Below are 22,220 nucleotides of genomic sequence, written 5' to 3'. Positions count from 1 at the left end.
CTGATAAAGAATTAGTTACTTAGAAGTTAGATGAGAAAAAAATATCTCGAATGAAGCATGGGAAGGTAAAAGGATAGAAATATAGACAACAGTCTATTAGACTAGAAGAAACAGTGAAAAAGCTCAAGAGACTGGGATAGAAGCAAGATATGAAGGGATAATGGCTGAGAGCTTTCAAAAACCGATAAAAGACACCAATCCATTTATTCAGTACACTCTGAGAGCCTAAATCAGGATAAGCAGAAGGGATATATCAGATCAGATCAGATTAGTCGCTCAGTCGTGTCCGACTCTTTGGGACCCCATGAATCGCAGCATGCCAGGCCTTCCTGTCCATCACCAACTCCCGGAGTTCACTTAGACTCACGTCCATCGAGTCGGTGATGCCATCCAGCCATCTCATCCTCTGTCGTCCCCTTCTCCTCCTGCCCCCAATCCCTCCCAGCATCAGTCTTTTCCAATGAGTCAACTCTTCGCATGAGGTGGCCAAAGTACTAGAGTTTCAGCTTTAGCATCATTCCTTCCAAAGAAATCCCAGGGCTGATCGCCTTCAGAATAGACTGGTTGGATCTCCTTGCAGTCCAAGGGACTCTCAAGAGTCTTACCTATGCCTATATGAGTAAAATGAAAGTACATTTTTACTATTAGATAAAACTAAAAGCTGAAAATTAAAGATAAGGAGAAGATCTTGAAAACAGAGAGAAGCAGTGCTCGCTTCGGCAGCACACGCTAAAATTGGAACAATACAGAGAAGATTAGCATGGTCTCTGCACAAGGATGACACACAAATTCATGAAGTGTTCCATATTTTTACTACCCAGCAATCTCACTCCTAGGCATATACCTTGAGGAAACCAAAATTGAAAGAGACACATGTATCCCATTGTTCATTGCAGCACTATTTACAATAGTTAGAACATGGAAGCAACCTAGATGTCCAACGACAGATGAATGGATAAAGAAGTTGTGGTAAATATACACAATGGAATGTTACTCAGCCATAGAAAGGAACACATGTGAGTCAGTTCTAATGAGGTGGATGAACCTCGAACCTATTACACAGAGTGAAGTGAGTCAGAAAGAGAAAGATAAATACTGTATTCTAACACATAAATACAGAATCTAGAAAAATGGTACTGAAGAATTTATTTACAAGGCAACAATGGAGAAACAGACATAGAGAATAGACTTATGGACATGGGGAGAGGGGAGGAGAGGGTGAAATGTATGGAGAAAGTAACATGGAAACTCACATTACCATATGTAAAATAGATAGCCAATGGGAATTTGCTGTTTGGCTCAGGAAACTCAAACAGGGGCTCTGTATCAATCTAGGAGAGTGGGGTGGGGAGGGAGATGGAAGGGAGCTTCAAAAGGGAGGGGATATATGTATACCTATGGCTGATTCATGTTGAGGTTTGACAGAAAACAGCAAAATTCTGTAAAACAATTATCCTTCAATAAAAAATAAATTAATTAAAAAAAAAAACAGAGAAAAGCAGAGATTATGTTCAAAGAGATAACAGATTGGATATACAACTGATTTCTTAATGGAAAAGAGCAGAGGCCAAAAGACAGTGGGATTCTTTAGAGGGCTGATGGAAAATAACCACCAACTTTTTTTTCAATACCCAGAAAAAAAAATTCAAGTAAAGAAGAAATAGATACATTTCAGTCTAATAAAAATCACAAGAATTAGTCACCAGTGGGCCCACATTAATAGAATATTTTCTATTGGGAAATATTTCCTATTGGGAAATTTTCTATTGGGATTATTAGGAAAATAAACCCAAATGGGAGGTCAGAGATGCAGAAAGGAATCAAGACCAATGAAAATGGCAAATATGTGAGTAAATATCAAATAATACTGGTTGTATAGAAAAATAATATGATAGTGTTTGTGGGGAGTTAAAGCCCCAAGGTCTTTGCCTATATTTTAAGGGAAGAGAGTAAAAGAATCAGTTAATATTAAGATTTGTTATGGAGAAGGAAATGGCAACCCACTCCAGTGTTCTTGCCTGGAGAATCCCAGGGATGGAGAAGCCTGGTAGGCTGCAGTCCATGGGGTCGCACAGAGTCGGACACGACTGAAGCGACTTGGCAGGATTTGTTAAGAATACATGCTGTCATCTCTGGGTGACTACTAAGACATTGTAAAAGAGTAAATAACTTTACGAAATAATAGAGGAAGGTAACCGGATGAAATAACAGATGCAAAGAAAGGGGAGAGGAAACATAGAGTGGATAGAACATATAGAAGGCAAGATAAAAAAAGGGAAAAATCAGATCAGATCAGATCAGATCAGTCGCTCAGTCGTGTCCGACTCTTTGCGACCCCATGAATCGCAGCACGCCAGGCCTCCCTGTCCATCACCAACTCCCGGAGTTCACTCAGACTCACGTCCATAGAGTCAGTGATGCCATCCAGCCATCTCATCCTCTGTCGTCCCCTTCTCCTCCTGCCCCCAATCCCTCCCAGCATCAGAGTCTTTTCCAATGAGTCAACTCTTCGCATGAGGTGGCCAAAGTACTGGAGTTTCAGCTTTAGCATCAGTCCTCCCAAAGAAATCCCAGGGCTGATCTCCTTCACAATGGACTGGTTGGATGTCCTTGGGAAAGGAAAGGAAAGAGAAAAACAGTAGATTTTAAACCTAAAGATAAAGATAATTTTATTATATGTAAAACTTTCCTATTCAAAGGCAAAGACTTTCAGACTTATTTTGGATAAGAACAAGATTCAACTATACACTGTTTACATAGAGTTACCTGAAATACAAAGAAAAAGGTATAACATACAACACTTACAAAAGCAAAAGGCTAGTGTAACTATGTCAAAATAAGATTAGATTTTAAAGCATTACTAGGTATAGAGTTACTTCATGTGATATACGCAGAAGGCGATGGCACCCTACTCCAGTACTCTTGCCTGGAAAATCCCATGGATGGAGGAGCCTGGTAGGCTGCAGTCCATGGGGTCGCTAAGAGTTGGACACGACTGAGCGACTTCACTTTGACTTTTCACTTTCATGCATTGGAGAAGGAAATGGCAACCCACTCCAGTGTCCTTGCCTGGAGAATCCCAGGGACGGGGGAGCCTGGTGGGCTGCTGTCTATGGGGTCGCACAGAGTCGGACATGACTGAAGCGACTTAGCGGCAGTGGCGGTGGCACTTGATAACTTGGCATCAAAACATAAAGTAAATTAATAGAACCGATTATTATACTTCAGATTCCTTCTCTGCCTTCCTGGGGTCACAGAAGCCAAGCATTTCATCAGTCAATGTCCTCTCTCAGAAATATCCTACCTAGGACTTGCTTGGTGGTCAGTGGTTAAGACTCTGAACTTTTAATGCAGGGAGGCGTGGGTTCGATTCTTGGTGGAGAAACTAAGATCCCACATGCCTGCCACATGATGCAGCCAAAAAAAAAAAAAAAGAAAGAAAGAAAGATTCTACCTAGTTCACTTATGGAGTCACTTTTAGACAGGGAGCTGTCTTGGCTAACCCATGTCACTTGCATGTAAAGAATGTGTGTTGCAGATACAATCAATGCCTTGCCCCATCTTACAGGTACTCACCGTTTTCCTACACAGCTACCTGGTAGCTTCCAACTGCAAGCACCTGAGATTATACCTGAGGACTTTCTCTGGCTGTAAAGCCTGCTCCTGCATGTGGAGCATTCCAGAAGTGCCAGAGTTAATGCTCCCAGGAGCAACCCCTCAAAGAATGACTGGTGTGAGTCAGTGGATAAATACTCCCAGCTCCTTTGCCCTTTAAGGATTAACACAGAAGTGTGTGTTCTCTACTGTTTTCTCAGAGGTTTCCAGCAAGACTGATCTTCAGTTGCCCACAGGGGTAATTGGCTTGATGTAACACATTTTTTTTTTTTTTTTTGCTATCCTCCTTTTCCTGCCTGATTTCTCCATTCCCCTACTGTTTATCTTTGAGATCATCTCCCAGATAAACTATTTTCAAATGCTTTGTCTTCTTCCTCTTTTTTTTTTTTCTGCTCTGAGTGGCATGTGGGATCTTAGTTCACTGACCAGAGATCGAACCTGTGCCCCCTGCAGCGGAAGCACGGACTCCCAACCACAGGACCACCAGGGAATTCTCTCAAGTCCTTTTCCTAGGGTCTACTTCCGAGGGAACCCAAACTCAGATAATATCCCTGGTTTAAATGCTAAGGACATGGCCAATCCTGCAGTGTGGCTTGGCTCTGAGGTGGTCTCCATTCTCTCACCCCATTCCCTTGATCCTGTTCTCATTCATGACATCATGTGTGTCTTTCTTGAGGAATGTTCAGACCGCAATTTCCTGCCCCTATAATTTCCCTCCCATTGCTTCTCCATAGGCAGTCTCAGGAAACTTGCTATGAAGCAGAGTGCTCACCACTGCCCACCTTCTACTCTGATATCACAGTGGCTTCCTATTGCCTGTAGCAGAAAATTCTAACCCTCAACTGACATGCAAAGTCCTCTGTGCTCTAGTCTCAATTCACCTTCCAACTCCTCCCCATTCTCCTCTGCTTTCTCCCCAAAGTCTGTGCTCACTTCTCATCGACCTTCACTCCTGGGCACCTGTCCTCATGTCCCATCATTTCCTGTTATGCTCTCCCCAACTTTCAGAAGTCACAGGTCCATGGAAGTGGAAGTGTTAGTCCCTCAGTCATGTCTGACTGTGTGGTCACATGGACTGTGGTTCTCCAGGCTCCTCTGTCCATGGAATTCTCCAGGCAAGGATACTGGATTGGGTAGCCATTCCTTTTCTCCAGGGGATCTTTCTGACCCAGGGATCGAACCCAGGTCTCCTGCATTGTAGGCAAATTCTTTACTCTCTGAGCCACCAGTCCATGAGCCAACTTCTAAGCCTCTGCTCAAATGACACCTCTGTGAAGTCATTGCATGGGTCTCACTTTAGTCTTTGACTCTCCCACAGTGCCTCAAACTTGGTGACTGCTGGTGGAATATTGAACAGATGACACTGATATTCTCAAGAGGGAGAAGGCCTGGGTTCCCCTCTTGGGATTGTCTATAAGACAAATGCGCATGTAATCCTGGGCCAGTCCCTTATCCTCCGCAGCTCTTAGTTACTACAACTACACAGTTAAGCACTTTTGACTAGAATCACTGTTTATCCAGCGAAGGAAGAGGTGCCATTGTCACTGTGCAGATTGCCTTGTGCACTGTGGGACATTTAGCTTCTCTATCCCACAGCACCCAGTGCAGAAACACCCCTAATAATTGTTCCAGTGAAAAAGACGATTATGTTTTTGAATACTCTAGAGCATCTCCACCAGACTGGGCGATTCCTTAGGATCTTCTAAGCTCAGATACTCTTTGGTTGCTGTGAAGAGATCTCGGTAGCCAGGAACCATGCAGAGGTCTGGGCAGTGGGTCAATGATGGGGGAAAAGCTGGAACCAGACTGGAGACAATGCTCAGGCCACGTCCTGGCACCTGAGGATGGAACTGGGGTCCAGCATTCCAGCCTCCAAAGGGGCACAAACTCCTTGCCAGCTCAGGCTGGACTCCTGATCTGAGGGGTTTCAGTCTTCCCTGATGGCTGGCATCCAGACAGTAGGTAACGCTCCCAATAAAGAATGGGTCACCCACAGGACTCTATGGGGCTGGCAGGGCCAGGACTTGGTTCAGGCTTGGCTGGCATCGTGGGCTCTCAGTGGACCTGGAACAGCAAGTGAAAAAGTCAGTGTTCTTACACAGGCCATTATAGGAGGTTGGGTGGGGTGAACAGGGGACAGCTGTGACGTGGGGAGCAGGAGAGGGCTAGAGCCCGACCACTCACCACGTGGGCAGTGACTATGGCTGTAACAGCAGCACTCCTGCTGGGGGAGGCTGCAGACACACGGAATTGTCTAGACTGGGTGGTGGGGGCAGCATGGAGGCAGAGAAAGGTTGCCATGTTAGTGGGAGATGAGAGGTGGTAAGGATGGCTGAGACAGCTGCAGGAAAGCCTTTCCTCAGATGGAGCGCATGGCTGGGGCTCCGCGGAGAGTTGCCCAATGTTGAAAGCTCAGGGTGAGTTTTCAGGAGGTTCTGGGAATGGCTCCATTCATTGATTCACCGAGTTATCCATTCAACAAGCATTTCTGGGGCTGGAATGAGACCATCCCAACCTCATACGTGTTCTGGGATCATAGTTCATCCGGTGTGAGGTGTTAGGGCTTTGGTGACTGATAAAGGAAGAACGTGGAAGGAGAAGAATTTGTCAATATTTATCCAACTGGGACCCGGCAAGACTGCTCTGAACGGAGGCGACTAGCCTCAAGAGGGTCAGGGAGGGGGAGAGCTGGAAAGGTACCACAGCCCCTGATCTCATGCACACAACCATCATAGCCTCTAACTATTTTGCAGAGGAACGGAGGCCCATTCCTGAGTTCAAAAGGGCATTCCTTCGGCCTCACCCAGCTTGAACAGTCCTGCGAATCTCCAGCTGCCCCGGATTGTGAAGTCTGCAATCTTTAGATCTCAGGGGGTGGCTGCCAGAGTGGGAGGCAGCCACTGTGGCCACCACGGTCCTTCTGACAGCAACCCCTGTCCCCATGGTAACACATCCATCAGTTTGCTGCAAGTCTTTCGACACAGCCAGCCTCCTGGGATCTGCTCACCCTTGGGCCAGCTGATAAAACCAAGATTTTGGACTTTCCACAGTAAGGACCAATTCTTGGTGACTCCAAGCAGTAGGCACTCAGCCAAGTTAGCTAATATTTTCTGAGTACTAATTCTGTGCCTGACACTGCACTCAGCAATTCAGAGATATTAACTGAATCAATCTTCACATTAACCTGGGAGTAGGTACCATTGTTAGATCCATTTTACAGATGGGAAAACAGAGGTATGGAGAGTCTAGGTAACTTGCCTATAGTCTCCCAGGTGATAACTGGCAAACTGGGGCTCAAATCCAGGCATGCTGGTTCCAGAGGCTCCAGAAGACTGGCAACGGGCTGCCTGAAGCAGACTGCATTCCCACCCCATCCGCCCAAAGTTTAGAATGGCCGGATTGGGACCCCCCCAAAGCCTGCAGTCAATTTCTGGTCATACCACCAATTAGCTCTGTGACCTGAGACACGTCACTCACTCTCCCTGAATCGCCATTTTCTCACCGGTTGAATGAAGGGGTTGAACTGCATGATCTGGAGCTCGGTTCCTGCTCTGACATTTTAAGAGGTTTCATCAGGCTAAAATAAGCAGCAGGAGGCACACTGTGGTTGGGAAAGGGCAGCCTGGGATGTGCGTGCGTGGAGGCCAGGAGGCTGCCGTGGTGAGGGGGTGTAGAGGGCTAATTGTGAGTGCATGAGCTCAGCTGGGGGTCACTTTCTCCGTTTCGTGCCCACAGCTGGCAGTGAATCACTGATGGGTCATCAGCCACGACAGGGCTGCCAGAGACAGGGCAGATGCCGCACATAGATGAAAGACCCGTCCAACCTGGTCCCAGCCTTGGGGGTCCCAGGCGGCTGCGTACTCTTCCCAATTCCTGTCTAGCTGCTACTGCACCCTGCTAGGAGGTGCTCCATCTCTGTCTCCCTGAGCAGAGTGCCCCTTCCCGTCCCAGCTCTGCCAGCCATGGCCCCGGCGCTGGGTGCCCTCTGTGTGGGAGGGGTGCGATAGTGGCAGGTAACACGTGGTCCCTGCTCTTAGGAAGCCCACGGGGTGCGAGTACACCTAGGCACGGGCTGGGCACATGTCTCAGGCTTCTGAACTTGCCAGGGTAGGGGATTCAGAGTCAAGGTGCTGCCCTCTGCCCGCCCCTAGACTCTGCAGACCAGGTCATTGGCCAGGGGTCAGGTTCCTCCTTCCCAACCCCACACTCTACTCTGAGGAGGAAGCTGTTGGAGGGGCCCTCGACCTCAGGATAGACTCCTGTCGAGGGGTCATCCTCTGGGAAAGTGGCCCAAAGTGGGTTCCGGACGGTGGCTTCCTTGGGAAAGCTGGGAGATGAGGAGTCAGGGGTGAGCTGCTCCCAAGACGCCTCTCTCCTGGCCTCACCATATTATTCAGCACCACATGTACGGCACTGCTGGAAGGAATAAAAATGCACTTTCTTCCGCGTGCATGTGTGCGCATGTATCTGTGCCTTCTGCAGACCCTTGTCAATACAGACCAGCTGCACGTGTGTTTGTGTGTGTGGCAGGCACTTGTCTGTCTGCATGTGAGGAGTGTGTGAGCCTGTGAGTTTTCTTGTCACTGGCTGGCACCACTCTTTACCATTAGTAACATCGTCACTCACGGGGGCCAGGTCACCAGAGCCTTGGAAGAGGCCACACCTGACCAGCCTTGCCCAACAGCCACAACCCGTGGCCCATTTCCCCCCGGCCCCCTTCCCTGCATGCGGGCTCCTTATTCACCACCCCAGCCCCTCACATTGCTGACCAGGCAGCTGGGCAGGACCCCCTCCTCAGTCTTTTACTCTGCCCACAGCATCTTTGCCACTGGAGCCACCCACTGGCTCCCTCCTCACCCCCTCACTTCCCCTGTCATCCCCTCCTCATCTGTTCAGACTCAGCATAGACATGGACTCCTCCTACAGGAAGCCCTCCCAGATCTTCCTCTCTGCTCTCAGGCTGTAGAATCTAAGATGGTACACCCCACGAGGAATTTATTATAGGGTTTTTAGAGACTAAAACTCAATACATCTTTGTAAATGAATGATCTCTGTGGGCTTCATATTTTTTATCTGTAAAATGAAAATAATACTATTTGACACCAGGGTTTGGAAGAGGGAAGTAGATGATGAATGTGAATTTCCTGTCACTGTGCCGGACATTTTACAGATGCTCTTCATGTCCCTGCCCTTGAACGTTTATGGGTACATGTTCTTTTCTGTTTAAAAATATCATACATTTTCAAGTCCTTTGGCCCCAAAGCACAGCTGGCTTCTTGCAGCTCAGGTCTCTACTGGAATGTCACCTCCTCACGGAGACATTCTTTGATGACACTATCTAAACAGCCCCAGCCACCCAGCATTCTGCTCCCATGGTTGTCTCCTCGCGACCTGAACTTGATTCCTTTGTGCCTTGTTGTCACTCACTCCCTAAAACATGTGCACCACGAGGGCAAAGACCTAGGCTGACTCTTCTGTTCCTGGAACCCACAGTGTCCAGAGCCATGCCTGGCACATAGCAGTGATCCTGGAGTTTCCAGGGCTCAGGCTGTGAAGTCTCTAGGGGACAAATGTCAGTGTGTGTGTGTGTGTGTGTGTGTGTGTAGTTGGGATAGAGGATGGGGAGGTAGCTTGGAGGTGGCTCTGCCCCATCCCGCATCATAAATCCCAGGGAGGTGGACCTGGGGAGACTTCTGTGTTCCCCCCACGTGCTCTCTGGGGGAAATCAGGAACATGGACACTCCAGGACTGCCTGGGGTATCAGGGAGGGGGCAGCACCTACTTTACCTGGTGAGTCCTGAGCACAGTCCATCTGCCAGCAAGGAGGAACTGGGCTGCTTCTGCTGTTTCCCCACTTTGCAGGAACCCTCCCCACTGCCCTAAGCCAGGGCCCCAGGCCCAGTCCTGCCTCTTATCGTGCCATTTCCTTCCCTGTGTGGTATCTGCTTATCTCCTCGTTCTCCTGTCTCCAGAGCCTGACAGGTCTGCTCCCCACTGCATTCTTGCTGGTCACCAAATCCTCAGACTTTCAGCTTTGGGGGTGCTGGGAGGCTCCTTGTGTCTCCTATAGTGGGGAATGCTACCCTACTGGGGCTCCCTGGGGCTCAGCCCCCACCATGCCACTCTGGCCCTCATCCTGGGCCTGGCAAGAGGGATTCCAGAGAAAGGCTGCCAGAGGCTTCCCCCTCCTCCTATGCCTGCTGCCCCTCCTGCTTGGGAGGGCACTCAGTCCCTACCAGTCCTCTTCTCCCCTCAGCTGAGGGGACCCAGCACCAGACAAGCCTACTTGAATCTGGCTCAGAGGGTTTGCATGAACCCAGCTTTGGACTTAGGCCCTTGCCCAGCCTCAGTGGTGTTACGTGGTATCACAAGGACTCCCCCTACTGGCTCTGCCCCCAACCCGACCCCCACCTTGGGACCTCTCAGCCCTGCTCCCTACACCGGGCTGGCCCCCATTCCCAGCCTCGTCCCCAGTTCTGGAGCTCCCAGATGTGGCAGGGCCCCAGAATGTTTGTTCAGGGGATTTCAGGGTTCAGAGGTTTGTAAAGTGTGCTCTGTGGAGTGCCCTGGAGCCATTCTACATGCACACGTGTGTGTCTGTGTGTGCACCTGTGGTGGACATGTGTGTGATGGATTGAACCCTGGGGCTCTGGACCCCCACTCCTGTTCTGACCCCAGAACTCCAAACTTTTTCGATGTTACCAGTGGAGACTCCACATAAGTTACTATGTAAGTAATAGGATCCATTATTTTTTAAAAAGAAAGTTTTGAAAAGCATGAAACCTAGAGCAAACTCATTTTAGGTATGGGGAAACTGAGGCCCAGGGAGCAAAGGACTTCTCAAGGTCACAGTGGAGTCGGCAGGGCTGGTACCATACCAGGCTGCCTGGCTCAGAGGCTGGTGTTTTTGCCAAGACCAGGCCGAAATGTCCCTCTCAGGAGGTGGCAGGTGGGGGCCAAGTGCCAGGAAGGCCTCGTCCAAAGAAGCGCGTTAAGGTCACAGCCTCTCCACCCCTCGGGCCCCTTGTGAAGTGCCTGGGAGAACAGTTGCCCTGGAAAGGTCGCTCAGTTCTGAACTGGAGGCTTGAGGTCTGGGAGTGGAAAGGGGCGGGATGAGGAAGGAAGAGTGGAGTGGGGGCGGGGACAGGGGTTCATCTTCTGGGTCAGTCATGCCCCATCCCTAAGTTAAAACACCACTAATAAATAACTTATCTAAAAAAAAACACCACCACCACCAAATGCCCTCCTGTCATTCTGAGACTGCTTCTCCATTCCCTACCCCCCCACCCCACGGTGATCACTCTGACAGTCCTCCTCAGGAAGATGAAGGCACCCCCCGCCACAATGCCTGTCCTAGTGGAAGCCGCCCTTCACCCCAAGCACCTGACTTCCAGGCAGAGGAAGCTGGTGGCAGGCATAGAGGGGGCTGGGTGGCACTGATGTGATGACTTCGGGGCTGGGAAGAAGGGGGCTGGCATTTCCATCTCAGGAGTCCTGTGGAACCTCCCCCTACTGGCAACAGCAGGAATGGCACCGTAGGGGGGTGCCATGGGGGCTTGTGGCACCCCCACCCTGAGTCTCTTCCCAGTGGATGATGGGCACCTGCGAAAATGCTACTGAATGAATAGTTGTGTTCATCCTCCTTCTCTAGCCCCTCACAATCACCAGTCTTGGCTCCCCCGCCGCCCCCAACACCCCTGTCCTTTAGAGACTACAAGGACTGAGTTATTCTTAGTAGGTTTCATTCATCAAAGCATGACAAACGGTGTCCTGGGAGGAATGCCTGGGAGCAGCTGAGAGCCAGAGGGGTTGGATGGGGTGCAAAAGCCTCATCTGAGGGGAAAATCCAATGCCTTCAAAGAGCTCTAGATTGAGGGGAGACATGGCCCTGCCCTCAGGGAGCTCCCTATGATAGAGGGTGCTACTCCCACACCCATTCATTTAGCCCTCAGTGAGATCCCAGTCTGAGTCAATATCCTGCCCTCAAGCAGCCTGTAATCTGATGGCAGAAAAATACCACGTCACCCCTGCTGGAAAAGACGTGGCGCCTGCCCAGGGCAGAGACTGATATGCAAGATGAAAAAAGGGGCTGCCAGAGGGGTTCTCAGAAATATAGGCAGTCACCACCTGTGGGGAGCCTAAAGAGGGGGCTGGAGGGACACTCATCTCGGCATGCTTATGGAGAAACATGCAAAAGTTACAAAGGGGCAGCAGTGCAGACTGAGATCCTAGAAGATGAGGGAAAACGTGAAGGCTTAGGCCAGGTGGGCTGATCTAAGCCAAGAGCTCAAATGCCTTTGGGGACTTAATCTGGCCACACTTGTCTCTGCCAATGAGGAGGGCAGCCTGCACTGTCATAGGATCTTACATTCAATATAAAAACCACATACACACTGAAGGCCAAACAAAATCTCACTAAAGATTAAACTTGGCCCAAGGCCATGAGTTTGCAACCCCTGGGCATCAGGAAAGAGTTCCTGATAGAAGAGAGTTTTGAGCTGGTTTGGATGAAGAGGCTGACAGCCAAGTTGCTCCCCTCAAGTCCTGGCCACCAGGCTTGGGTTCTGTGTCTTCAGGGCCTCCTCCCACCCTTCCTGGGATGAAAGACTTGAGCCACTCATCACCAGCTCACTTGCAACCAACAGGCCACAGCTGGTCGGCTGCCAATACTCCCAGTCTGTGATGGGGATATCATCTTTCTTCACAGAAATGTAATTCCCCTGTTAGGAGAAGGAGCCTGTCCGACTCTTTAAATGAGCTGATCTGGAAGTTCTGGCTGGGTGGCCTTCCCTAAGAGCCTTACTTCTCTGAGCCTCATGTGCAAAATGGGATACTATTGCCCAGGCGCCCTAACCACCCCCGCCCCAAACAGTTAACTTTCCAATAGACCTCAATGGAGAGAGTCCTGCCCCATTCCCCACTCTCCCAGTCCCTTCCAGCAGAGATCTCAAAGACTGTAGCCTTACAGAAGGGGAGGGCCCCCTTCAGGCCTGGGGTCAGGTCTCCAAGTCCTGCACCTCCCCACTCCCCATCCCAGGTGGGGTCTCCTAACTCTCTCCTGGGACCAAGGTGCAGTCCCGGAGGACGGCAGGAGGCTGCGGGAGGGGCCGAGGCGAGCACCCCTGGGGACAGGGGGCGAGGGACAGGGGACAGGTGACGGCGGTGTTCCAGGACCGGGGAGGGACGGCCTAATTATGGCGCGTTGGCCCAATGCCACTGAGAGCCGCGGAAGAGAGCGGCGGTGGGTAATTAGAGCACATTAGCAGTGCCGCTGAAATACTGTAATTTTCCCGCGCGCTGCGGGTGTGTTGGAGGAGGTGAAACGATGCGGGCTCGGCTCTGAGTCAGACTCGCGGAAGCGCGGGTTGGGACGCAGGGGACGACAAAGGCTGCGGAGAAGGGACTCCTGCCCGGGGAGGGGCCGGCACTTTCCCCGGGCTAGGAGCCACCTGTTCGGGGCTGCTGGAGGAGCTTCCCCACTTCCGAGGACACAGTGGGCGGGGTCTGGGGGCGGGGCAGCGAGGGGCGTGGGCAGAGCCTCGTCCCCCCTCCAGGGGGCGCTCCTAGGTCCTGCGGCTCTTTCCCCAGCTTCGAGTCCGGTCCCCTGCACCCAGCCATGTGGCAGGCTCCCTGCGCGCAGGTGGACTGAAGGAGATACTGATGCATCGCGCGAGGCAGAGGTCCCCCGAATTCGGCCAGAGTCCGGCCAGTGAGAGGAAAAAAAAGTCAGAAACATCAGGAAGGGAGTGGGAGAAGGGAGTTGAGGACGTGTGTTCCAGCAGAGCCCTGAAGTCAATTCTAGGGGAGCTAGAGGGGAGCGAGCAGGGGGCTGAGGCTGGGAGGGGAGTTTATTTATTAGCCAGATTAGCCAGTATTAATGGGGGAGCGGTGGTGGCCGGCGGCGGCCGGGGACATAGCTGGCATAGCTGGCATAGCGGCGGGGCCTCCCGCGGCGCGGGGCTCAGGCGGCTTCAAAGGGGCTTAAAGAGGCCCGTGGTGGCACTGCCACGGCCCCGCGGGGGAGGGCGTGGGCGCGGGCGGCGGGGGAGAAGGCTGCCATTGTGCACCGAGGGATTAGGGATCTGGCCTGGAAGGAATTTTAAACTGCTGCGAGCCGGCGCCCCAGGACTCACCTCCTTCACTACTCCAGGAGCAGGAAGCTCGCTCACATGTTTACCTCCATTTCCATGTCTGGGTGTGCGTGTGGTGGGGGTGTCCTCTTGCCCTCGGACTGGGGGCATCTGGGGTTGTCAGCTTTGGCAAATAACAGTACAGGACGTCCAGTTATATTTGAATTGCAAATAAACAATGAATACTTTTTTAAAGTATAAGTCTACCCCATGTATTATATGGGATATACTTATACTAAAGTCATTGTTTATCTGAAATTCAGATTTAACTGGACATTTTTTTTTTACGTCTTGTATTCATTTTCCTAGCAGCCCTAGAATCACTGAAATGTCTAGTATATGTCTGCAATAGATTGGGGGCTTCCTAAAAATTCAGTGGGGCTGTGTGTCTCTCTACCCTGGGATGGTATGTTTTCTGAAGCCAGATGCTGTGTTTCACCTTTCTGAATGGAGTTCTGATGGTAGTGTGTATATTTCCATCACAGTAGAAGCTTCCTGAGGACAGAGGCTGAATTTCAGATTGGAGCTTTGAGGTCAACGTTTGTGCCTTTATCCCACTGCAGGTTCCTGAGGTGGGGTCTTCGTACCTCCTGGAGAGCAAGTCTCGTCTCCTTTTCTCTTCCCAGCACGTGGAGGCCCCTCCCCCTACTGGTGTAGCGTCCTGCCTACAGGGGGCGCTGGGGGCCCAGAGGACTGAACTGCAGCTGAATGGGTCCTGTTTCTTGGCATTAAGGGTTGCAGGTTCTTTAGAGCTGAAGGACCTGGGGACTTGGAGGGTGGGTCTTTATTCAGTGTGGCTCTCGAACTGGTCCTGACCCCCCCTGCCTCAGCAGAAGCTGTGCCCAGCGTGTGGAAGAATATCTGAGTCTGGTTACCCACAGTTTTCTGCCAGGAAGGGGCAGGGTGGCACTCAGTGCAGAATGGCCCTGCACCCCTCCTCTCTCCCCAAAACCACTGCTGCCAAGCCTCTGTCGTCCATCAGCCTCACAAACCCCACCACCCAGCCTTTGCCTGTGCTGTCCTCTGTAACAGCACCCTCTGTTCCTGTCCTTGGGGACGGCTGATGGCTCATACACCTCCTGGATGCTCTGGCCTTCAGCACGGTAGGTATGGCCACGTAGGATGCTTGTGCCTGGCGGTCTTGTGGTGAAAAGAGACCTCTATCTCCGTCTTCACCAACCTGGGCCACAGGGGCCAGGGAGGGGACAAAGGTGGGGGTGGGGACAGAAGGGAAGGTGGGGGGACCGTAGGTGGAGGGGAAACAAGAGGACGCCTCTGCCACCCTCTCCTCCCCCTCCACCCCCACTGTCGCCCCTTCCCAAATCCCCTTGTCCCCCCCGGGGCCTCTGAACTCTTTTCCCTTGAAGCTCAGGGAAGCCTGGGAGAAGCCGTTTCCCACGGTCACAGCCTCAACCACCCCCACCCCCTGCTCCTTTGGCCGCAGCCACCTCAGCCTTTGCAGAGCACAGCCTGGCCTGCTCTGTCCCTGCAGGGCCCCCTCCTTGATCCCGGGAGCCTGCTTCTGCGAGTGGCATCATCACCCCACTCCTCAGGCTGCCCAGTCATCAGGTCAGCAATTAGCTACTTCCTCCCGGCTGCATGAGGCCACCGAACGTCACAGCCCCTCCCCCTGCCAGCCGGCAGCGGGAGTGCTGGGGGGTGCCCCCCACACTTTGTAGTCTGTGCCAAGTCCTGGCACGACCTTCTCCCCCCCCACCCCCGCCCCTCGCCACAGTCTACCGAGCGCTGGGGTACTGAGCCTTTCATCTGGGGAGCCCGGAGCTCCCTGCGCTCCTAGGGGCGGGAGAAGCCATGCTGCGGTCTCCCTCCCGCCCCCACCCCATCCCGAATCGCCCCATCCCATTGGGTGAGAACACGGCTGCTGTCTGGGTGGGGTGATGCCTGCTCAAGGGCACCGCAGCCCTGAGTTCCTGAGTGAGCGGGTCTGGGCCTGAGACTCAGGTGTGCCTGTCCCCAGTCACAGGCGGTTTTCATCAGGCTTTCACCTGGGCCGGGGGCTCTGCCGAGGATGGTGGCGGTGACCTGGTAAGTGGGAAGCGGTGGGGCGGCACCCTGTGGACACCCACACACGTCGGGGGCAGGCTCTTCTGAACCCCCACAGCGGCTCACACACCTGCACCAGGGCACACTCGCAGATGCAGCCTGCAGCCATGCCCCCGGGTGTCCCAGGCAGGCAAACCCACCCGGAGGTATGCTGCACATCCCCTTCTCCTGTGTACACACAAACCAGCCGACATCCTCACAGACAACAAGCTCACCACCACACCAAAACGAAAACCGGGACCCTAGAGAGGAGCCCAGGAAGGTGGGATGAGAGACCACCACCAGCCCCTCTCCCTCCACGGATCCTACCCCATGGGCCGGGGGTCTTCCTGGGGAAGGGTGGGAAGGGAATGTAGTGGGCAAGTGGGAGCGGCTGTGGTCTGAGTTTGGCGGTGGGGGCCAGGGATGGATTTCCAGAGAGAATAAGAAAGTTCCAACAAATATAAACAAATGTGTGGCATCTTAGGCAGATGGTCTAACTCCTTGGGGCCTCAGCGATTGCATCTGTAAGATGGGGATAATGAGGACCCTGTTTAAACTTGGTAGGGAAGTTTAAAGGAGGTGACCCCCAGCCCACATAACTGTTGAGGAGACCCTCCAAATGTCCTGTCTCTGGGTGGTGGGTTTGCCTACCAGAGCTGCCCTGGGGAGAAAAGCAGCTTTCATCCGGGGCCTTACCTGACCATGTGCTCACCACTGGCTTTCTTCACTTCCTGGGGTCCAGCCCTGGTCATGTGTTGGGGCTGATGGGGCGCTGCTCCGGATTGGCCTGAGGGCAGGGCCTGGGAGGGGCTGACTGACTGCCCCGCCCCTACTTGACTGGCCCAACAGGTAGCTGAGTGCTGGCTTCCAGCCCAGGGAGGGGATGAGTCAGCCTGCACCGCCCCATCCAGGCAAATGGGGTTCTGGGGATGGGTGCTTGGGTGGAGGGGCCTTCTAGGAACGTTCCTGGAAGAGGACCTGGGAACCACGCTGCTGCCTGGAGCCACTGCCTCGACCTCCCGGGCTGTACCCAGCTCAGCAAACACCTTTGTCCTTGCTTCTCACAGTCTTCCGCCCTCTTGACTCATGGGGCCGCCCCAGCTGGGAGCGTGGAGCCAGGCCTGTGGCTATCTCGCTACCTTGCCACGTTTCTCAGCCCTTCCAGAAGGTTGTCCAAGCCATGGACACAGGGCACACATACATACATGCTTTTGTACATGTGTCCACAGCCACATAAGCACAACCAGAAACACTCACACATATACTCTCACTCCTCCCTTACACTTATTCATACCCACATTGACACACACACTCATGTACACCACACACAAACTTGCAGAGTCATAATCACCATTGTGGGTTGAATTGTCCTCCTAAAAGACATATTGACATCTTAGTCCCCAGTCCCTTCAAAGGTGACTTTAGTTGGAAACAAAGTCTTTGTAGATGTAATCAAGATGAGATTTGACTGGATAAGGGTGGGCCCCTAATCCAATGACTGGTGTCCTCTTAGGAGAGACTTGTAGACACAGAAATACGGAGACCCACAGGGAAGAAGGTCACACGATGATGGAGGCAGAGACTGGAGTGATGTGGCTCCAAGCTGAGGAACACCAAGGACTGTCTGCACCCACTAGAAGCTGGGAGAGAGGCACTGAACCGACTCTTCCTAGAGTCTCCAGAAGCAACCAGCCCTGCCAGCATGGTGATTTGGGACTGTGACCTCTTTTATTTTTTTTATTTTGGCTGCACTGAGCAGCTTGGGGGATCTTTGTTCCCCAACCAAGGGTTGAACCCAGGCCCTTGGCAGTGAGAGTATCAAGTCCTAACCACTGGGCCACCAGGGAATTCCCTGGCCTTCTTAATTATGAGAGAATAAATCTGTGTTGTTTTAAGCCACCAAGTCTGTGGTAGTTCGTTATGGCTGCCCTAGGAGATGAACACAATCATGCATTCACACAGTCACGGTGGCTCTAGACGCAGGGACGAGGTGGGTAGAGTCCCTCTTGGAGGCTGCTCTGTCTCTGTTCTTCTTCCCCTGTGATTGGTCCAGTGGATGCAAAAAAGTTCATGGTGCCAGGCAAGAGAGCAATTATGTTTCATCCCTCCTTCCCTCCCTGGAGTTCTTAACAAGGCATTCCCTTTAAAATATGTTCTCAAGAATGGGCAGCCATGGTTATATGCACCAAAAGACGTGTCTAAGGAGGCTGTGGCTGCTTTAATGTTATGAATTAAATATTGGAAACAACCAAACGTCCATCCACAGACCAGATCAATCAGTTGCGGCAGAGCTGGTCAATGGGAGGCTACTCAGCTATGAAAAAGAAAGAACTAGAGTTGCTGAAACAACGTGGATGACCCCCACAGACCTCACGTCCAATAAATTGGGCCAGACACAAAGAGTGAGTGCCCCAGGAGTCCTTTTGCATGAGGTTCAAGAACAGGCAAAGCCAATCTATGGTGAAACAAGTCAGAGCAGTCACCTCTCTCTTGAGGGGACGGTGTTGACTGGGAGGGGCTTGAGGGAGCCTCCCGTGGGGCTGAAATACTCCGTGCTAGGTCTGGGTGGTAGTCACAGGGGCATACACACATACATGCACAAGTTCGCCAAGCAATACCCTTCACGTTTGTTAATGTGAGGCATGAATCTTATACCTCAATTAAAAAAAAAAGTAAATTTAAAAAACTGGGTTGGGACTTCCCTGGTGGTCCAGTGGCTAAGACTCCACACTCCCAATGCAGGGGGACAGGTCAGGTCAGGTCAGGGAACTAGATCCCACATGCTGCAACTAAAAGAAAAATATCCCTCCTACTGCAACTAAAGAACCCACATGCCACAACGAAGACTGAAGACCTCGCATGCTGAAACTAAGACCCAGTGCAGCCAAATTAATAATTTTTTTTTTTCAACTGGGTTTCCGGGAAGTCAATGACCAGAAGTCACTGCGTCGGATAGCATCTTCTGGGGTGGGTGGCTGCAGAACCTGCCTTGTCCCCCTGTTGCACTGCTGTCCTTGGGCCTGGGGTCCCTTGTGTGGCTGACTTACCAGGATATTTGACTATAAACTTTGAGCCTGGGGAGGCCCTGCAGTGTCTCGACAGCCCAGACCCTCCGTAGCTGACCCATCTCTGGGTGGGAATGGGTGTGCAGAGATCCCACTGCAATCTGTTTCTCAGATTAAAGACCAAATGTTGTGATTTCTTCTACAAAAATCCCACATTGAAGAAGAAGAGCTATCTTTTCACGTAGCTTTTACTCTCTGCCAGGCATATACAAAGTATCTTTGGGACGGGTGGCAGTGTTGTCATTTCACAGACAAGAAAACCGAAGCTCCGAGCTGTTGAGCACTTTCCCAAGGTCACACAGGACGCTCAACGGAGGGGATTTGGCATGATAGCTCCATCAGACTCCGGCTCCCTGGGGGTGCAAGTGTGTCGCCATCTGTGTGGGCTCAGGGGTCTCTACGAAGGAGGGGTTTAGGGAAGGATCTTGCCTTGAACCCGACTCACAGCACACACACTGCTCTCCTGGAGTAGCGGGAAGGGGCTGCTGCCCCGGCCCTTCTGCTGCTCCTTACCCTGGCTCTTACCTCTCAGCTCAGAGCTCTGCCCTTAGGGGTGCCAGAGTTGGGGATCATGGATCAGGGGGGTGAAGGAGAAAGTAGGGGAGGGCATGGGTCAGAAGAGCCTGTTCCTTTGGCAACTGTCCCAGAGTCAGCGCTAGAGTTCTCCATCCCTCCCCCACTTCCTGGCATGGCCCACTGGGAGGAGTCAGGACCACCCAGCTGAGCTGGGTCAGAGCCAGGCAGAATGGCCAACCGGACCCTGCTCTTTGCCAGGAGGACCGGTTGGGAGAAGGGCGTCATTTAAGGATGTGCAGGAGGGCAGCATGCAGGGCGGCCCCCAGCACCACCCAGGACCTGCGTTTCTCACCCGCCCACACCTTGCCAGCAGGAGCTGGGTCGTATGATGGTGAGGAGGAGAAAGGTGTAATAGGAGCCGACATCCTCCTGGCTTGCCCTGTGACTATATTAAGGTCTGTACCTGGTTTCCCCTCTGCCCTGCCCCTAGGACTTCCCTTCCTCCCCTAGAGATCCTGTGTTGCAGATTAAGGAGTCATCCCTCCCCTTCATCCCATTGACCTGAGAAGGGGCAGGAGCCTAATGAGGTCACTGCCAGTGGGTGGGGAAGTGGAGGCAGTAAATTTAGGTCTTAGGTGCTAATGAGCTGTAGGCGGGACCCACTTAGGGGGAGGTGGCCTGTTCGCAAGGCCCTTAGCACCCCTCACACTCAGTCATCTGCCCCTGCCACCCACACCCATCACCCAGGGCTCACAAGGGCACACACAGAACCCCCTCAGTGAGACACGGTTTATATGCTTCCAGGCCAGCCACATGTAGCCTTGCACGTGTGCACCCTCGGGAGCCCATTACCACTCTTCTAACCCCGATCACATGCTTACATCTGCATACCCAAGCAGGCACGTAGGCACCCATGCATTCCTGCAGTCCTGTGTGCTCGTGTGCACCACCCACCCCTGTTCACCATTTCTCCGAAGCCCTGAGAGTCTGTGGCTGAAGCAAAGGAGCCCTGGGGCTGTGGGGATGTGGGGAACGCAGTCTAGGGGTGCAGGGCATTTGTACCCTAAGCCTAGAACTAAAGCCTAGGTCTGCCTGCACCCACAGTGAGCCTCACCACCCCTGGAGTAAGAGGCCAGAAGCCCCAGGAAGCTCTGACTTCTGCCCAGGGAGAGGGCAGAGGGCAGGGCAGGGGTTATTAATAAACTCGCTCCTGACTGGGAAGGCCTGTGCAGAGACCCAGCCTCAAGCCAATCGGAACAGAACTTTCCAGGAATGCCACCCCAAAGCAAGCCTTCCTCTGACTCCAGGATTATTTCCCAGCCCTGACTTCATCCTTTTGGTGTGTGTGGGGCTCCCGCCAGGCTGGCTCTGCCTCGCCGGCCCGCTGTCACCTGGCAGCTGACATCTGCCTTGGCTGCCACCAGCAGAGGTCACAGCATGTGGTGATGGGCCTGGGGTTAGAATGGCTTCCTCTGCACCCAGTCCTGCTCCTCCCTGCGCCCCCAAACCGAGGTCTGCCAAGGCCTCTATGTGGGGAGCGCAGGAGGGCCCCTGCCTTGCCACCCACTCAGGACATCACAATGCTGCCCTAGTACCCCATTCTGAGCGGGGAGGAGCCCTGAAGGCAGAGAGCCTGGCGCCAGCTTCCTGGCCTTGTGACCTTGGGCAAGCAGAATGTGACTTGTCTGTGGCTCATCATCATCATTTCTAGAATGAAGACAAAAATGCCCTCCCAAAGGTCACTGTGAGGCTAAGGAATGTGTGATGGCTGGTGTAGAGTAGAGAGGGCTGTGTGTGTAGAGGGATGTACAGAAGTGTAAAGGAAGTGGATTTCTGTCCTTGCTTCTATCACTACTTCCATTCCCATTTCCATTGCCACCACCTCCATCACCACCACCTCCATCTCCTTCCCACCATCACTTCCTCTATTATAAAATCACTTCCACTGGGCTTCCCTGGTGGTCCAGTGGTTAAGAATCCAGCTACCAATGCAGGAGACATGGATTCGATCCCTGGCCCAGGAAGATCCCACATGCCACAGAGAAGCTAAGCCCATGTGCCATAACTACGAAGCCCCTGTGCGCTCTAGAGCCCCAAAGCCTCAACTACTGAAGCCCACGCATTCTAGAGCCCACACTCTGCAACAGGAGAAGCCACTGCAATGGGAAGCCTGAGCACCACAGCTAGAGAGTAGTCCCCACTCGCTGCAACTACAGAAAGCCCACGCGCAGCACCAAAGACCCATCACAGCCAAAAATAAATTAATTTCAAATGTCACTGTCATTTTCAGCCGCCCGTCACTGCTCTCCTCGCCAATACCTCCATCTCCACCACCATGCTATCACCACCCCATCGTTCCAGGAACAATTCTTCAATACTATGTTAGAGATTAGTTCTGCCCAGGGTCCCACACATTGGGAATAGCCTGTATCTCTCACTTCCTTCAAGGTCTGACACAGAACCCACCTCTGCCAGGATCCGTTCCTTAACCTATCCTGCATTATTCCGATGACTTCTGTACACCATGGCTCAGCTTTGCCTGTCCCCTCCTAAACTGATGTGTGTGTGTGTGTCTGCGTTCTCACACCCACACTGTTTAAGCTGGTTTCTGAGGTCAGCCTCCACTCAGATAACCTACACAAAGCATGATGGCCCTGGATCTCACTCCTGGCTCTGATGCTTTCTAGCTGTGGGACCTGGGACAAGTTACCTTTCTTTGTCTTCCCAACTGTAAATTGGATTTAATAATACCATGTCTCCGAGACTTCCCTGACAGTCCAGTGGTTAAGACTCCATGCTCCCAAAGCAGGGAGGGCAGGTTTGATCCCTGGCTGGGGAGCTAAGATCC

At 52.4% G+C, this 22,220-nt stretch overlaps 2 long non-coding RNA genes and 1 other non-coding gene across 4 annotated transcripts; 2 read left to right on the top strand and 1 right to left on the bottom strand.

Annotated features, from left to right (window-relative positions):
- Positions 1 to 185: 185 nt before the first annotated feature.
- On the bottom strand, positions 186 to 16,614 carry LOC147346858 (uncharacterized). Of its 2 annotated transcripts, XR_015152740.1 has the most exons (4): positions 16,488 to 16,583; positions 4,549 to 5,679; positions 2,402 to 2,609; positions 186 to 611 (listed from the first exon to the last, which is right to left on the bottom strand). It is a non-coding gene; the product is annotated as an uncharacterized LOC147346858 (long non-coding RNA). The 2 variants fall into 2 exon arrangements; XR_015152739.1 differs by lacking the exons at positions 186 to 611; positions 2,402 to 2,609 and adding an exon at positions 13,749 to 13,869 and having other exon boundaries at positions 3,876 to 5,679; positions 16,488 to 16,614.
- On the top strand, positions 708 to 812 carry LOC147346859 (U6 spliceosomal RNA). Its single transcript, XR_015153298.1, has one exon. It is a non-coding gene; the product is annotated as a U6 spliceosomal RNA (small nuclear RNA).
- Positions 15,463 to 17,690, top strand: LOC147346857 (uncharacterized). The gene is made up of 2 exons (XR_015152738.1): positions 15,463 to 15,791; positions 17,305 to 17,690. It is a non-coding gene; the product is annotated as an uncharacterized LOC147346857 (long non-coding RNA).
- The last annotated feature ends 4,530 nt before the right edge of the window (positions 17,691 to 22,220 follow it).

This window comes from Bos grunniens, chromosome 23 (genome assembly GCF_055505025.1).
Source record: "Bos grunniens cultivar Pamir isolate PY7600 chromosome 23, Bosgru_T2T1.0, whole genome shotgun sequence".
In the NCBI taxonomy this organism is placed as follows: Eukaryota; Metazoa; Chordata; class Mammalia; order Artiodactyla; family Bovidae; genus Bos; species Bos grunniens.
This window is presented reverse-complemented; position numbering and strand designations above follow the sequence as displayed.